Source organism: Macaca mulatta, chromosome 9 (genome assembly GCF_049350105.2).
Source record: "Macaca mulatta isolate MMU2019108-1 chromosome 9, T2T-MMU8v2.0, whole genome shotgun sequence".
In the NCBI taxonomy this organism is placed as follows: Eukaryota; Metazoa; Chordata; class Mammalia; order Primates; family Cercopithecidae; genus Macaca; species Macaca mulatta.
Window position 1 is genome coordinate 36,699,807 of NC_133414.1, and position 18,791 is coordinate 36,718,597.

The following is an 18,791-nucleotide window of genomic DNA, read 5'->3' on the forward strand; positions in this document are numbered from 1 at the left end:
TGATGAACTGTTGGTTTGTCTTCAGGCTTTGAATATTGTGAATAAAACTGATATAGACAGTCATGTAAAAGATCCAGCTAATTTTTGTTTTTTAAGTAGCGATGGGGTTTCAGCATGTTGGCCAGGCTGGTCTCGAATTCCTAACCTCAAGTGATCCAGCCACCTCGGCCTCCCAAAGTGGAAAAAAAAAGTATTTAAATGGATATGTATTTTCACTTTTCTTGGGTAAATACCTAGGAGAGGGATTCCTAGGCCATATGGTAAACATGTGTTTAACTTTATAAGAGAATGCAAAACTGTTTTCCAAAATGGGTGTATCATTTACATACCACTAGTAATGTATAAGGGTTCCACTTGCTCCACATAGTAACTGATTACTGGTATGGGCAGGCTTAAAATTTTAGCTATTTTACTGAGTGAGTAGTTAATCCTATTATGATTTTAATTTCCATTTCCCTGATGACTAAAGACATTGAACATCCTTTCATGTGCTTATTAATACATATATATTCTACATATTTTATTTGAAGATAATTGAAGAAATGCTTCTTCAAATCTTCAAATCTTTTCTGTAATGGTCAATGTGTCTTATTGGGTTGTGTTTATTTGCATTATTGGGTGATTGGGTTATTTGTCTTATTATTGAGTTATCAAATTTTTTCTGTCTATTCTAGAAATGAATAATTTGTCATATATATGTATATACGTATTTTTTTTCTACAGTCTGTGGCTTGCTATCTTTAGATGGGGAGAAGTTATAAGTTCCAGTGAAGTCAATTTATTATCATTTTTAATGGTTTGTGCTTTTGTGCCCTAAGACATGTTTGCCTATCCTAAGGTTGTAAAGATTTTCTCCTAGTATTTTCTACTTTCAGCTCTTACATTTAAGGTATACAGTCCATTTTGAATTCAGTTTTGTGTGTGTAGTGACATTAAGGGTCAAGGTTCATTTTTTTTCCCCATAAGGATGCCCAGTTGTGCCACAATCATTTGTTAGAAGGAATATCTTCTCTCCATTCAGTTTTACCTTTAATCTCTATTGGAAATCAATTGGCCAAATCAATATCCATCAATGTATGAACATATTTTGAGTTTTTCCTCACTGCCTTGACTACTGTAGCTTTATAGTAAGTCTTAAAATCAGGCAGTGTAAAACCTCCAAGTTCATTCTTCAGAATTATTTTGGTCATTTTAGATCCTTTGGTATTACATATACATTTTAGAATCAGATTTTCCATTTCAAAAATCCTTCTGAGACTGTAATAGTGATTGTACTGAATCTTTATGTTGATATTATGTCTTCTAGTTCATGAACATAGATATCTCTCCATTTAGTGAGGTTTTTAAAAATTTCAATATTTTAGAGTTTTAGCGTAAAGATCTTGCACATACATTTAAATTTGTTAAAAAGTTTATTTTGCATATCATTATAAATGATATTAATATTTACTTTCTAATTATTTGCTGCTAGTATAAAAAATATAGTTGGTTTTTGTATATCGACTATCATATGATCCTGTTAATATTACTCATCGATTAACAAAGTACATTTTTTAGGATTTTCCACACATGTAGTCATGACCTATAAATAAAGACTGTTTTAGTTATTTCTTTCCAACCAGTAAGCCTTTCTTTTTCTTCTTACTTTATTGCATCATCTAGGCCCTCCAGAAAAAGGAAGAAAAGTGGGAAGGTGAACATTCTTGCTTTGTTCCCAATCTTAGAGTAAAAACATTTGGTGCTTTACCATTAAGTATGTTTTATTTAAATTTGTTTTTGGTAGATACCTTTTATCAGGTCCCAAAAGTTCCCTTCAATTATTTGTTGACTATGAATGTTGCTTTTAAAAAATTGGCTGGGAGCGGTGGCTGAGACCTGTAATTCCTGCACTTGGGGAGGCTGAGGCAGGCAGATCACCTGAGGTCATGAGTTTGAGACCAGCCTGGCCAACATGGTGAGATCCAGACTCTACTAAAAATACAAACATTAGCCGGGTGTGGTGGCAGGTGCCTGTAGTTCCAGCTACTTGGGGCTCTGAGGCAGGAGAATTGCTTGAACCCGGGAGGTGGAGGTTGTTTTGCAGTGAGCTGAAATCGCCCCACTGCACTCCAGTCTGGGTGGCAGAGTGAGACTCTGTTTCAAAACAACAACAACAACAAAAAGTTCCTTCAATTATTTGTTGACTATGAATGTTGCTTTTAAAAAATCAGCTGGGTATGGTGGCTCATGCCTGTAATCCCAGCACTTTGGGAGGCCGAGGCAGGCGGACTACGAGGTCAGGAGATCAAGACCATCTTGGCTAACAAGGTGAAACCCTGCTCTCTACTAAAAATACAAAAAATTAGCCTGGTATGGTGGCATGCACTTGTAATCCCAGCTACTCGGGAGGCTGAGGCAGGAGAATCTCTTGAACCCGGGAGGCGGAGGTTGCAGTGAGCAGAGATTGCACCACTGCACTCCAGCCTGGGCAACACAGCAAGACTCCATCTCAAAAAAAAAAAAATTAGCTGGGCATGGTGGTGTGCGCCTGTAATCCCAGATACTTGGCAGGTTTTGAGGCATGGACTCACTTGAGCCCAGGAGGCAGAGGTTGCAGTGAGCCGAGATTGTGCCACTGCACTCTAGCCTGGGCAACACAGCAAGACTCCATCTCAAAAAAAAAAAAAATTAGCTGGGCATGGTGGTGTGTGCCTGTAATCCCAGCTACTTGGGAGGTTGAGGCATGGACTCACTTGAGCCCAGGAGGCAGAGGTTGCAGTAAGCCGAGATTGTGGCACTGCACTCTAGCCTGAGCGACAGAGCGAGACTCTGTCTTAAAAAAAAAAAAAAAAAATCATAAAAGGGTGTTAAGTTTTGTTTTTTTTGCATCTATTGAGAGAACTATGTATTTTTCTATTTTACCTGCTAATGTGCTAAATTTTGTTGATTTTTTATTGGTTTTTATAATTTTTTCAAAAAGACAATTGAGATAAAATTACATACTATACAATTCACTCATTTGAAGTATACAATTCAATAGTTTTTAGTATGTTTTCAGAGTTGTCCCACCATCATCACATACAATTTTACAACATTAACACACTTTAGCCAGGTGCAGTGGCTCACATCTGTAATCCCAGTACTTTCCAAGGCCAAGGTGGGAGGATTGCTTGAGGTCAGGAGTTCGAGACTAGCATGGGCAACATAGCGAGACCCTGTCTATACGAAACAACAACGACAACAACAACAACAAAAGAAACCAAAACATAAAACAAAAACAAAAACAAAAACAAAAAAACAAATCCAACACTTGAAAAGAAAACTCCCTACTCATTACCAGTCACTCCCATTTACCCCTAACCTTTCCAGCCCTGGGCACATAATAATCTACTTTCTATCTCTATAGATTTGATAATTCTACACATTTCCTTTAAATGGAATCATGTAATATGAGGTTTTTTTTTTTTTTTTTTTTTTTAGATGGAGTTTTGCTCATATCGTCCAGGCTGGAGTGCAATGGGGCAATCTCGGCTCACTGCAACCTCTGTCTCCTGGTTCAAGCGATTCTCCTGCCTCAGCCTCCTGAGTAGCTGGGATGACAAGCACCCGCCACCACGCCCAGCTAATTTTTTGTATTTTTAGTAGAGATGGGGTTTCACCATGTTGGACAGGCTGGTCTCAAACTCCTGACCCCAGGTGATCCACCCGCCTTGGCCTCTCATTGTGCTGGGATTATAGGCGCTGAGTCGTGCCTGGCCTAATATGAGGTCTTTTAAAGCTAGCTTCTTTCACTTAGCATAATGTTTTTAAAGTACATCCATCTTGTAGCATTACTGTACATTATTTCTTTTTATTGTCAAAAAATATTCCATTGTATCAATAGAACACATTTTATTCACTTAATCCTCTGTCAGTTGTTTGTGTTGTGTCCACATTTTTGCTCTTATGAGTAATGCTGCTACAGTATTTGTGTACGACTTTTTTTTTTTTTTTTTTTTTGAGACAGAGTCTGGTTCTGTAACCCAGGCTGGAGTGCAGTGGCATGATCTCACTCACTGCTACCTCTGCCTCCCGGGTCCCGGTTCAAGCAATTCTCCTGCCTCAACCTCCTGAGTATCATGCCCAGCTAATTTCTATATTTTTAGTAGACATGGGGTTTCATCATGTTGGCCAGGCTGGTCTTGAACTCCTGACCTCGTGATCCACCTGCCTTGGCCTCCCAAAGTGGTGGGATTATAGGCGTTAGCCACAGCACCTGGCTTGTGTATGACTTTTTGTGTGGACTAAGGTTTTATTTCTCTTGGGCATATATCTAGGAATATAATTGCTGGGCCATATAACCCTATATTTAACCTTTTGAGAAATTACCAAACTGCTTTCCAAAGAGGTTGCAACATGTTACATTCCCACCAGTAGCATAGTGGGGTTCCAATTTCTTCACATATTTGCCATCTTATCTTTTGGATTGCAGCAATTCTAGTGGGTGTGAAGTGCCATCTCATCGTGGATTTGGTTTCCATCTCCCTGATAGCTAATGGTGTTGCATCTTTTCATGGTTTATTGGCCATTTACGCATCTTTTTTGGAGAAATTCAAAATGTTTGCCCATTTTTACTTCCATGATTTGTCTTTTTATTATTGAGTTATAAGAGTTCTTTATATATTCTATATACAAGCCCCTCATCCAAGAAATGATTTTTCTCCCCATTTTGTGGGTTGTTTTTAAATTTTTTTGATGGTATCTTTTGGAGAACAATAGTTTTTCATTTTTCATTTTTTTAATTTTTATGTTTTGAAGATGGAGTTTCACTCTTGTCGCCCAGGCTGGAGTGCAGTGGCATGATCTTGGCTCACTGCAACCTCTGCCTCCTGCGTTCAAGCAATTCTCCTGCTTCAGCCTCCCGAGTAGCTGGTATTACAGGTGTTCACCACCGTGCCTGGCTAACTTTTGTATTATTAGTAGAGACGGGGTTTCACCATGTTGGCCAGGCTGGTCTCAAACTCCTGACCTCAGGTGATCCATCCTCCTTGGCCTCCCAAAGTGTTGGGATTACAGGTGTGAGCCACCATGCCCCGCCAATAGTTTTGAATTTTTATGGTGTCCAGTTTATCTTTTTTTCTTTCATTGCCTATGCTTTCAGTGTCATATCTAAGAAACCACTGCCTAATATTATCCTCTAAGAGTGTTTTTTGTTTTTTTTTTTTTTTGGATACGAAGTCTTGCTCTTGTCCCCCAGGCTGGAGTGTGATGGTGCGATCTCAGCTCACTGCAACCTCCTGGGTTCAAGCAATTCTCCTGCCTTAGCCTCCCGAGTAGCTGAGATTACAGGCACACACCACCACATTCAGCTACTTTTTGTATTTTAGTAGAGACAGGCTTTCACCATGTTGGTCAGGCTGGTCTTGAACTCCTGACCTCAAATGATCTGCCCGCCTCAGCCTCCCAAAGTGTTTGGATTACAGGCATGAGCCACTGCATCTGGCACAATTGATATTTGTATGTTGATCTTTTATCCTGAAACTTTTCAGAACTCATACCTCAGTTTTAAGGCTTTTTTTTTTTTCTTCTTTTATTAAGCTCCTTAGGATTTTTCTAGATACAAGAAGATTGCATTTGCTAATAGAAATAATTTTACTTCTTCCTTCCCAATCTGGATGTTTTTACTTCTTATAATTATCCTGGCTAGAACATCTAGTATAATACTGAATAGAAGTGATGAGAGCAGATATCTTTGTCTTATTCCTGATCTGAGAGTGAAAATATTTAGTCTTTTACCATTAAGTGTAATGCTAACAGTGAGTTTTTCATAAATGTCATTTATCAGGTTGAGAAAGTTCCCTTCTGTTCCTAGTTTATTGAATGTTTTTATTATGAAAGATTGTTACATTTCATCAAATGCTTTTTTTCTACAGCTATTGAGGTAATCTTGTGGTTTTTTGTCCTTATTCTATTGGTATCATGTATTACATTAACTGATATTCAGATGTTAAACCACCTTTGCATATCTGGGATAAATCCCACTTGGTCATGAGGCATAAATCTTTTTATATGTTGCTGGTTTCACTTCTCTAGTATTTTGTTCAGGATGTTTACATCTATACTCGACAGATGCTTTCTAGTGATATTGTTGGGATTTAGTATGAGGGTAATACTGGCATAATAGAATAATTTGGAAAGTGTTTTATGCCCTTTTATTTTTTGGAAGAGTTGGTGAAGAATTGGTATTAATTACTATTTAAGTGTTTGGTAGAATTCACAAGTGAGGTTACCTGGGCCTGGAATTTTCATCGTGGTAATTAATTCAATCTCTTTGTTATAGATTTATTTAAATTGTCCCTTTCTTCTTGAGCCAGTTTCAGTAGCAGTGGCTTTTTAGGCATCTGTCTATCTCATCTAAGTTATTTAACTTTTAGCCAGGTGTGATGGCTCACACCTGTAGTCCCAGTTTTCTTAGGAGGCTGAGGCAGATGGATTGCTTGAACCTTGAAGGCAGAGGCTGCAGTGAGCCGAGACTGCACCACTGCACTCCAGCCTGGACAACAGAGTGAGACCCTGTCTCCAAAATAAATAAATACATAAAAGTTATCTAATTTGTTGGCATACAGATATTTGTAAACAAGTTATCCCTTATAATACTCTTTTTTTTTTTTTTTTTTTTTTTTTGAGATGGAGTTTCGCTCTTGTTGCCCAAGCTGGAGTGCAATGGTATGATCTTGGCTCACCGCAACCTCTGTCTTCCGGGTTCAAGCGATTCTCCTGCCTCAGCCTCCTGAGTAGCTGGGATTATAGGCATGTGCCACCACGCCTGGCTAATTTTGTACTTTTTAGTAGAGACAGGGTTTCTCCATGTTGGTCAGGCTGGTCTCAAACTCCGGACCTCGGGTGATCTGCCCGCCTCTGCCTTCCAAAGTGCTGGGATTACAGGCTTCAGCCACCGCCCCTGGCCTCATCACCACAAACAGAAACTCTATACCCATTAATCAACAAATCACCATTTTACCCTACTCCCAGCCCCTGATAACCTCTATTCTACTTTATGTCTCTATGAATATTCATACAATACTTGTCCTTTTGTGTCTGGCTTATTTCACTTAGCTTAATCTTTTCAAAGTTCTCTTAATCTTTTCAAAGTACAAATATTGTACTCATACAATATTTGTCCTTTTGTGTCTGGCTTATTTCACTTAGTTTAATCTTTTCAAAGTTCATCCATATCATATCACATGTCAAAACTCCATTTCTTTTTAAAGCTGAATAATATTCCACTATATATACAAACTACATTTTGTTTATCCATTCCTCTGTTGATAGATATTTGATTGTTCTGCTCCTGAATGACTTTTGGGTAAATAATGAAATTAAGGCAGACATCGAGAAATTATTTGAAACTAATGAGAACAAAGATACAGCATACCAGACTCTCCAGGGACATAGCTAAGGCAGTGTTGAGGGAAGTTTATCTTAATAGCACTAAACGTCCACATCAAAAAGTTAGATCTCAAATTAACAACCTAATATCACAACTAGAGGAACTGGACAAGCAACAGCAAGCCAAACCCAAATCTAGCAGAAGACCAGAAATAACCCAAATCAGAGCTGAACTGAAGGAAATTGAGAAGCAAAAAAACCATACAAAAGATCAATGAACCCAGGAATTGTTTCTTTGGAAAAGTTAGTAAGATAAACCACTAGCTAGACTAATAAAGAAAAAAGAGTCTGGGAGGGGTGGCTCATGCCTGTAATTTCAGGACTTTGGGAGGCCGAGGCAAGTGGATCACTTGTGGCCAGGAGTTTGAGACCAGCCTGGCCAAAATGGAGAAACCCCATGTTAACTAAAAAATACAAAAATTAGTGGGGTGTGGTGGCGCATACCTGTAATCCCAGTTACTTGGGAGACTGAAGCAGGAGAATTGCTTGAATCTGGGAGGTGGGGTTGCAGTGAGCCGAGATCGCATCACAGCACTTCAGCCTGGGCCACAGGGTAAGACTCTGTCAGAAAAAAAAAAAAAGAAAAAAAGAAAAAAGAGAGAAGAACCAAATATACACAATTAGAAATGAGAAAGATGAAATTACCACCATCTACAGAGAAATACAAAAACCCTATGCACACAAACTAGAAAATCTAGAAGAAATGGATAAATTCCTGGACACATACCACCTCCCAAGATAGAACTAGGAAGAAATTGCATCCCTGAATAGACTAATAATGAGTTCTGAAATTTAAGCAGTAATAAAAAGCCTACCAACCAAGAAAAGCCCAGGACCAGATGGATTCACAGCTGAATTCTACCAGATGTATAAAGAAGAGCTGGTAGCATTCCTACTGAAACTATTCGAAAAATTGTGGACAGTCTCCTCTCCAACTCATTTTATGAGGCCAGAGCCATCCAGATACCAAAACCTGGCAAAGACACAACAACAAAAAAATCTTCAGATCAATATCCTTGATGAACATGGATGCAAAAATCCTTAACAAAATACTGGCAAATTGAATCCAGTAGGACATCAAAAAGCGAATCCACCATGATCAAGTAGACTTTACCCCTGGGATGCAAGGGTGGTTCAACACAAAAATAAAAAAAAAAAAAAGAAAAAATATATACAAATTAAAAAAAAAAAAAGATTGGTTCAACACATGCAAATCAATAAATATGATTCATCACACAAACACATAAAAAAACATAAAGCATAATTATCTCAAGAGATGGAGAAAGGCTTTTGATAAAATTCAACATCCCTTCATGTTAAAAACTCTCAATAAGAAACAAGGCATTGGGCCGGGCGCGGTGGCTCAAGCCTGTAATCCCAGCACTTTGGGAGGCCGAGACGGGCGGATCACGAGGTCAGGAGATCGAGACCATCCTGGCTAACACGGTGAAACCCCATCTCTACTAAAAAATACAAAAAACTAGCCGGGCGAAGTGGCGGGCGCCTGTGGTCCCAGCTACTCGGGAGGCTGAGGCAGGAGAATGGCGTAAACCCGGGAGGTGGAGCTTGCAGTGAGCTGAGATCCGGCCACTGCACTCCAGCCTGGGCGACAGAGCCAGACTCAGTCTCAAAAAAAAAAAAAAAAAAGAAACAAGGCATTGAAGGAATATACTTCAAAATAATAAGAGCTATCTATGACAAACCCATAGCCAACATCATACTGAATGGATAAAAGCTGGAAGCATTCCCCTTGAAAACCGGCACAAGACAAGGAACCACTCCTATTCAATATAGTACTGGAAGTCCTGGCCAGAGCAATGAGGCAGAAGGAAGAAATAAAAGGCATCCAAATAGGAAGAGAAGAAGTCAAACTATCCCTGTTTGCAGATGATATGATTCTATATCTAGAAAATCCCATAGTCTCTGCCCTAAAACTCCTTGATCTGAGAACTTCAGCAAAGTTCAGGATACAAAATTAACATACAAAAATCAATAGCATTCCTAAACACCAACAACATCTAAGCTGAGTGCCAAATCAGGAATGCAATCCCATTCACAACTGCCACAAAAAGAATACAATACCTAAGAAGCTAACCAGCAAGGTAAAAGATCCTACAAGAAGAATTACAAAACACTGCTTAAGGAAATCAGAGATGACTCAAACAAATGGAAAAAATATTCCATGCTTGTGGATAGGAAGAATCAGTATCATTAAAATGACCATACTGCCCAAAGTAACTTACATATTTAACACTACTACTATCAAACTACCAATGACATTCATTCTTCATGGAACTAGAAAAAACTATTTAAAAATTCTTATGGGCTGGGCGCAGTGGCTCACGCCTGTAGTCCTAGCACTTTGGGAGGCCAAGATGGGTGGATCCCGAGGTCAGGAGATCGAGACCATCCTGGCTAACACAGTGAAACCCCGTCTCTACTAAAAAAAATACAAAAAAATTAGCTGGGCATGGTGGCAGGCACCTGTAGTCCCAGCTACTCGAGAGGCTGAGGCAGAATGGCCTGAACCCAGAAGGTGGAGCTTGCAGCTCCAGCCTGCGCGATAGAGCGAGACCCTGTCTCAACAACAACAACAACAACTTCTTATTAAAAAACAAACAAACAACAAAAAAAAAGGGCCTGAATAGCCAAGGGACTTCTAAGCAAAAAGAACAAAGCTGGAGGCATCATATTACTCAACTTCAAACTATACTACAGGGCTGCAGTAACCAAAATAGCATGGCACCGGTACAAAAACAGACACATAGACCAATGGAACAGAAATCTGTTGAAGTGTAATTAACATAAAATAAGCACACCCATTTTAGGTGCACCTTTCAATGGGTTTTCACAAATATAATCTCACCATATTCAAGATACAGAACATTTCCATCATCCCCTAAAGTTCCTTCATGTCCCCTTGCAACAATCCCAACCCAACTCTTGGCACCAGGGAATGACTGATTTGCTTTGTGTCACTATTGATTAGTTTTACATTGTCTAGAATTTTCTATAAATGTAATCACAACAATATACTCTTTATGTCTGGTCTCTCAGCATGTTTCAGGGATTTGTCAATGTTTGTACATGTTAGTAGTTTGCTCATTTTTATTGTTGAGTATTATTCCATTCTTTTTTAAAAAACAGAGACAGGGTCTTGCTCTGTTGCTCAGGCTGGAGTACAGTGGCGCTATCATGGCTCACTGCAGCCTCAAACTCCTGGGCTCAGGCAATCTTCCTTGCCCCAGCCACCTGAGGAGCTAGGACTACAGGTGAGTGCCACCATGTCTGGCTAATTTTTTTTATTAAATTTTTTGCGGAGACAGGGTTTCACTATGTTGCTCAGGTTGGTCTCAAACTCCTGGCTTCATGAGGTCCTCCACTTCAGTCTCTCAAAGTGCTGAGACTACAGGCATGAGCCATTGTACCTGGCCTCATTGGTTTTTTTGTTTGTTTTAACTGTAGTTAGTTAATCTAGTCATCTATTGATGAATATTTGGATTGGTTGTTTCCAGTTTATGAAAATTATAAAGATGATTAAAGTCATTTATGTATATGTTTTGTAATGAACATATGTTTTCATTCTTCTTGGGTAAACACCAAGAAGTACAATTGTTTATATGTTTGACTTCATGTTTTAAAAAAATGACAACTGTTTTCAAAGTGATTGTAACATTTCACATTCTTACCAGCAATGTAGAAGAGTTCTAGTTTCAGTTACTGATTTCTAATTAAATTGCGTTTTGTTGGAGAAGCCCAGTATGTGACTTCAATCCTGCTCGATTTATTGAGACTACTTTTCATGGCCCAGCATATGATGAATGAATCTGCAATGAAAACACTGTTTAGTCTGCCATTGCAGGGTGGAGTGTTCTGTAAAAGTTAATTGGATCCAGTTAGTTGATAGCGCTGTTCAAGTGTTCTGTATTCATACCAATTTTCTGTCTGCTATTTCTACCAATCATGAAGAGAAGGTGGTGAAATATGCAACTTAAATTATGGATTTGTCTTTTTTCCCTTTCAAATTCTGTCAGTTTTTGCTTCAGGTCTTTTGAAGTTCTACAACTGGGTGCATTCACATTTAGGAATGTTATTTTTTCTTAGTGACTTGATAGTTTATCATTGTGAAATGTCCCTCCTTATGTCTGGTAATATTTCTTGTCCTAAAGTGTGTTTTGCCAGAAATGAATACAGTCAATCCACCTTTCTTATGTCTCATGTTTACCTTTTTCCATCCTTTTACTTTTAACATTCTTGTGTCTGTATAAAGTGGATTTCTTGTAGACACCAGAGAGTCAGATCTTACTACCCAATTGGATAATCTTTGATTTATAATTGGAATGTTTAATTCATATTCATTTAGTATAATTACTGATATGGTTAGGTTTAACTGTACTGTCTTGCTATTTGTTTTCTATTTATACCATACGTTTTTATTTTTTTCTTCTTTTCCTGCCTTTTTGGATTAGTTGAGTATTTTTCAATATTTCATTTTATCTTCTCCATTGGCGAATAACACTCCTTTTTTTAAAAAAAAAAAAATGGTTGCTATAGGTTTATGGAATACGTCTTCAGTCTATCAGTGTACCTTCAAATAATATGATGCCACTCCTACAATCACATAAGTTTTCAGAACCATATACTTTCAAGGTCTTTAGGCTTTGTCTGTTCAGAACCTGAACACCTCTCAGATCTCTGGGGACTGCTCCTCTTAGTTTCCTAGTGGATGCTCTTTGCTTGGCCTCACAGTTTTACGTTGTGCATGAGCCAAAGATGCAAGAGGGCTCCCATGCGGATTTCTAGCTCCTGCTCTGTCTAGCTTACTCATCTGTGGTACCCTGCCCTAGAATTCCAGTTGCCCTCCCCCCGTCCCTACTTCTGCTCTGTGTCATCAAGGCAGCAAGGCTGCCACGCCCTGCCTGAGTTACCCTCCTGTATCACAATCTGCAAAGCAGCTTCAGAAAGAAAGCTGGGGTGAGCATGGGTCTTGCCTTGTTTCATTTCTCTTGGGGGTTACAGTTCTGCTTTGTCTGTTGTTCAGTGTCTGAAACAATTGTTTCATATATCTTATCTAGTGTCCTGCTGTTTATTGCAGTAGGGCAAGTCCAGTACCAGTTACTGCTTCATGACCAGAAGCAGTAGTCTTCTCTCATATTTGTTTTTCTTAGACCTTTATTTTTGCATTCGCTTGTACAATTTATTTTTTTTATTTATCATTGCCATATGGTTCATTAAAAATCTATGTTTATTTTCTGCTTAACAACTGCTTTACTCAGTGGGTTACATGTGCTTGCAGACATACTGCTTAGAACATTTTCAAAGCAAATATGCTGTTTGTTCAGACTTCTAATGTAAGCTCCATTATTTATTCAAGCTAGTATTCTAATATTCATTCCATTATTATTATTATTATTATTATTATTGAGATGGAGTTTTGCTCTTGTCGCCCGGGCTGGAGTGCAGTGGCGTGATCTCAACTCACTGCAGCCTCTGCCTCCTAGGTTCAAGTGATTCTCCTGCCTCAGCCTCCCGAGTAGCTGGGACTACAGGCAGCCACCACCATGCCTGGCTAATTTTTTTTGTATTTTTAGTAGAGACAAGGTTTCACCATGTTGGCCAGGCTGGTCTCAAACTCCTGACCTCAAGTGATCTGCCCGCCTCAGCCTCTTAAAGTGCTGGGATTATAGGCATAAGCCACCATGCCCAACTATCATACCCATTTAAATAGGCGAAAAGATGCTTTAGAGAGATCACACAAGGATTCAAACTCAGATAATCCGGCATCAGGGCTGAGATCTTAACTACAACATATATTAGCTTTCAGAGCAATTTTTGCCTGAATACAAGTATAATATTCATTGTTTAACAGATATACGGCCAATGTGTGTAGACATGACGGAAGGCCCAGTTTTGAATATGGGTTGAAATGTGTTTCTAACCCTTTCCATTAACACTAGAAAGGGTTGTCTGAGAGACAGTGTGAAGACTTTCCTGGAAATGTTTCATAATAGAATTGCTTATATCCTACCCAGGAAAGTGAAGGTAAAATGAAGTCACTTCACTTCTATGTGGTCCATGGCAAAGTGATAATCATTTTGCAGATGTTCTTGGCTGCACAGAGCTTTTATGCATGGTATTTCTCTTACTTCCTAAACACATGGGATATTTGAACCTGACAAATTAGCAGTCTTTTCTTATTTTTTTAATTAGAAGCCTGTTTTCATCGCTGTCTTTTGTTTCGTTTTGTTTTGAGACATTGTCTCACTCTGTCACCCAGGCCTGGAGAGCAGTGGCACGATCACGGCTCACTGCAGCCTTGATCTCCCTGGGCTCAAGTGATCCTCCTGCCTCAGCCTCCTGAGTAGCTGGGATAACAGGTCTACAGCTGCAGGCCACCATGCCTCGCTAATTTTTGTTTTTTTTTGTAGGCAGGGTCTCAATATGTTGCCCAGGCTGGTTTCAAACGCCTGGGCTCAAGCGATCTGCCTGCCTTGGCCTCCCAAAATGCTAGGATTACAGGCGTGAACCACCCCACCCAGCCTTCATTGTTATTTTTATTTTATTTATTTTTTTTGAGACGGAGTTTTGCTCTTGTTGACCAGGCTGGAGTGCAATGGCGTGATCTTGGCTCACTGCAACCTCCACCTCCCAGGTTCAAGCGATTCTCTGCCTCAGCCTCCTGAATAGCTGGGACTACAGGCACACGCCACCACACCTGGCTAATTTTTGTGTTTTTAGTAGAGATGGGGTTTCACCAATTTGGCCAGGATGGTCTCGATCTCCTGACCTCATGACCCACCTGCCTCAGCCTCCCAGAGTGCTGGGATTACAGGTGTGAGCCACCGCACCCGTCCTCATTGCACATTGCTATTTTTCTATCATAACAGCAGGTTAATACTTTGACATGTTAATCTTTTTTTTTTGAGATAGAGAGTTGCTCTGTCACCAGGCTGGAGCGCAATGGCGTGATCTCGGCTCACTGCAACCTCCCATCTCCTGGGTCCAAGTGATTCTCTGGTCTCAGCCTCCCGAGTAGCTAGGATTGCAGGCACGCACCACCATGCCCGGCTAATTTTTGTATTTTTAGTAGAGACAGGGTTTCTCCATGTTGGCCAGGCTGGTCTCGAACTCCTGACCTCAGATGATGCACGCGCCTCAGCCTCCCAAAGTGCCGGGATTACAGGCATGAGCCACTGCGCCCGGCCTGACATGTTAATATTTTAAAATGAAGAACAAAACAGCTAACCTAAGAAAAACAACTAGCAGGCACCCAAGGGCATCTCAGGATGAAAAATCTGTGGCTGAACAATTCAATCTACATCATAGCCACTGAGAACAATATTAATTTCTCAATTAGTAGCAAGAGCAGAGAGATCATGAACAGATAAAGCTGAGTAGAAAATTGCTAAAACATTTTGAGACATGCTAGCATAAAAGCTTCTTGTAAGTACAGCATGCTTATTCAGTGTAACTAAAACAATATTTGTTAGAAATTATAAAGGTAAGGAGGCTGGGCATGGTGGCTCATGCATGTAATCTCAGAACTTTCAGAAGCCGAGGCAGGAGGATTGCTTGAGGTCAGGAATTCGAGACTAGCTTGGGAAACATAGTGAGACCCTATCTCTACAAAAATAAAAATAAAAATAAAAATAATTACCTGGGTGTGGTGGCACAAACCAGTAGTCCCAGCTACTTGGGAAGCTGAGGCAGGAGGATCACTTGAGCCCAGGGATTTCAGGCTGCAGTGATCCATGACTGCACCACCGTACTCCAGTATGGGTGACAGAGTAAGACCCTGTTTCTTTTTTTTTGAGACTGAGTTTCACTCTTGTTGCCCAGGTTGGAGTGCAATGGCACAACCTCAGCTTACCGCAACCTCTATGTCCCGGATTCAAGCAATTCTCCCACCTCAGCCTTCTGAGTAGCTGGGATTACAGGCATGCGCCACGACACCTGGCTAATTTTGTATTTTTAGTAGAGATGGGGTTTCTCCATGTTGATCAGGTTGGTCTCGAACTCCTGACTTCAGGTGATTCTCCCGCCTCGGCCTACCAAAGTGCTGGGATTACAGGCAAAACACCCTGTTTCTTAAAAAGAAAGAGGAAAGAAGGCCAGGAGCGGTGACTCGTGCCTGTAATCCCAGCACTTTGGGAGGCTGAGGTGGGCGTATCACCTGAGGTCAGGAGTTCGAGACCAGCCTGACCAACATGGAGAAACTCCATCTCTACTAAAAACACAAAATTAGCTGGACGTGGTGGCACATGCCTGTAATCCCAGCTACTCGGGAGGCTGAGGCAAGAGAATCCCTTGAACCTCGGAGGTGGAGGTTGCGGTGAGCCAAGATGGCGCCATTGCACTCCAGCCTGGGCGACAACAGTGAAACTCTGTCTCAAAAAAAAAAAAAAAGAGGGAAGGAAGGAAGGAAAGAAGGAAAAGAGGAAGGAAGAAAGGAAGGAAAAGAGGAAGGAAGGAAGGAAGGAAGGAAGGAAAGAAAGGTAGGTACATGTCAAATAGAAAAAAACCTAGTCTTTCAAATTTTCCTAATAGGTTAAAAGACAAACAAGAGCACAGATTATGATGTGGGGAAGAGACTAGGTTCCACCACTCTTTACTCACCCATCATAGCCTGGAATTAGAGCCAATTAGGAAGAAAGGAAAGACCATTCCTGATACCTACTGGGTGCTAGCCACATGCTCCAGTTTCTTGTCTCCTGCACCCGTGGACGGGCTTCTGGAAAGCACCGACCCCTCTTCCTCTTTTAGTACCTTCACAGCTCCTGCACATGGGGTAGCTCAGCACAGGTTTGCTCAGTTCAGGTGACAGGTAGGTTAGAAATGGATTGGGAAAGGTGTTGAAAGTAAGGCTGAGGAAGTTACAATTTATAATCTAATAAGAGCCATTGTAAATTCTTGAAAAGGCTTTTTTCTTCTTTTTTTTTTTTAATTATTATACTTTAAGTTCTAGGGTACATGTGCACAACCTGCAGGTTTGTTACATATGTATACATGTGCCATATTAGTGTGCTGCACCCATTAACTCGTCATTTACATTAGGTATATCTCCTAATGCTATCCCCCTCCCCCCCCCATGACATGCCCTGGTGTGTGATGTTCCCCTTCCTGTGTCCAAGTGTTCTCATTGTTCGATTCACACCTATGAGTGAGAACATGCAGTGTTTGGTTTTCTGTCCTTGTGATAGTTTGCTCAGAATGATGGTTTCCAGCTTCATCCATGTCCCTACAAAGGACATGAACTCATCCTTTTCTATGGCTGCACAGTACTCCATGGTGTATATGTGCCACATTTTCTTAATCCAGTCTATCATTGATGGACATTTGGGTTGGTTCCAAGTCTTTGCTATTGTGAATAGTGCCGCAATATTCTTTTAATTAAAAGTGGTTTTGTTAGCATATTGCAGGTTTTCTCAGCCACAGTACTATTGGCATGTGCAGCTAGATCATTTTTGTTTTGGGGGGCTGTCCTGTGCCTTGTAGGATGTTTAGCAGAATCCCTGGCCTGTACCCACTAGATGCCAGTGGCATCCCCTAGTTGCAACAACCAAAAATGTCTCCTGGGGGCAAAATTGCCCAGGTTGAGAACCACTAGAGTGTTAGGGGGAGTGCTGAGCCTCAAGACAGGGGAGATCAGAGGAAGAAGAGCCAAAAAAAGTGGGTGGATGGAAGAGACACTAATTCAAGTGTGGTCTAAGAGTAGTGACTCTCATCACTGTTGCTGTGTTACATAGTATTTAGGAGCCTAATATACAAGTGTCATGTAGTATTGGACTAAAAATCTACAGGAACAATTCATGAGGCATTCCCGTTTGTCTCTTTTGGAAAAATATAAAACCTGACATTGCTTGGAGAAAACTGGAGCCAGACTTGTCAGGAAAATGTTATGGCCAGGTGTCCTTTTGCCCGAAGACATTTATCCTTTATGTAACTGGCAATACCAAAAAGTAAATGTGCTTTCTAATGAAAATTGTCATTTTATGTTTACAAAGCTTTTGGTTTATTGTGCAAGAGAAAAATTTCCTACAGTTAATGCTGTAGTTCCCCCCTGCTAAGGAGTAAATTGTAAAAATACATGCTGTTACTCTTTGAAATGCGGAGTGATGTTCCTTAAAGTCTAGAGGATGTTACATGAAATCAGCTTCAACACAGGCTTGAGGGGACAGGAACATGAAATATATATTACATGCAAACACTTTGGTTTTAGAAATCTGCACGTTTATTCCAATGGCATCAGCTGATACTGTGTTCACTGTAACCTAGCAATGTCACAGCAGCATCTGGGGGCATATAATCGTGTCAGAGTTGCTGTTTACCCAGTTAAATGAGACAAAGATTAGGTAAGATTTGTGCTACTTATGATTCAATGCCATGGCTTCATCTTCCTAATCCTCCCTATTTTTGCCCCTGCAAGAAAGAAAGAACAGTTCTAATATCTTCTTGTTTCTGAGTATTGATGATTGGGATATGTGGATACTTCTGGGTAGATGTCCATTTGGAAAAGATGCTTGCTGAGTGCCCTTTGTACTGACAATGGTGGAAGAAATTTCCTGATTGGGATCTGGCTCTTGATATATGATTCTTAGAGGTAATGTCCCTGTGGATGGTGCTGCCAGTCTGGCCCCTTGTAAGACTTCACAGATAGGCTTGGGATCATTAGAGTGGGTTTCGTTTCTATCATAGAAGGAGTTGATAAAAGGTGCAGGAAATCTACTCCTATTTTCCAAAGTTAGTTTCCAGTATAGTAACACATTCTGTGTAATTTTGTACTTAAAATTCATCTTTCATATGCCTTTTTTTTTTTTTTTTTTTTTTGAGACAGAGTCTCACTCTGTTGCCCAGCCTGGAGTGCAATGGTGCAATCTCGGCTCACTGCAGCCTCCACCTCTCAGGTTCAAGTGATTCTCCTGCCTCAGCCTCCCGAGTAGCTGGGATTACAGGCACACGCCACCACACTTGGCTAATTTTTGTATATTTAGTAGAGACGGGGTTTCACCATGTTGGCCAAGTTGGTCTCAAACTCCTGACCTCAAGTGATCCACCTGCCTTGGCCTCCCAAAGTGCTGGGATTACAGGTGTGAGCCACCGTGCCTGGCCAACCATCTTGGATTTGTCATTCAGCACAGCATGGAAGTTGGTGCCAGGCATCCTGCTTCTTTGTACAATATTTCCATCTCCTAGGATCATGCCACGTGAGGGAGGCCTGCCTGGGTTTCCACCAGCCCCTTCCCTGGCTTTTGGTCCATTCCAGCTTCTCTGAGCAGAACTCTGTCCATGCTTGGGGGACCAAGAAGGCACAAGGGCAAACACACACATGAATGAAGGTTGTGGGTTATTTAGCATGAAGCAAGCATCATGGCAGAAGCTGTTTG

At 40.5% G+C, this 18,791-nt stretch overlaps 1 protein-coding gene across 10 annotated transcripts in view; it reads right to left on the reverse strand.

Annotated features, from left to right (window-relative positions):
• LOC107000097 (uncharacterized) overlaps positions 1 to 18,791 on the reverse strand; it is a 118,167-nt gene that overhangs the window by 69,488 nt on the left and 29,888 nt on the right. Inside the window, exon 3 of one of the 10 annotated variants that reach the window (XR_013397996.1) lies at positions 7,852 to 7,968. The exons of the other annotated variants lie outside the window; for them this stretch is intronic. The gene's annotated coding sequence lies outside the window, so the exon portion shown is untranslated. The remainder of the gene's footprint in view (positions 1 to 7,851; positions 7,969 to 18,791) is intronic. 10 annotated transcript variants of the gene reach the window in all.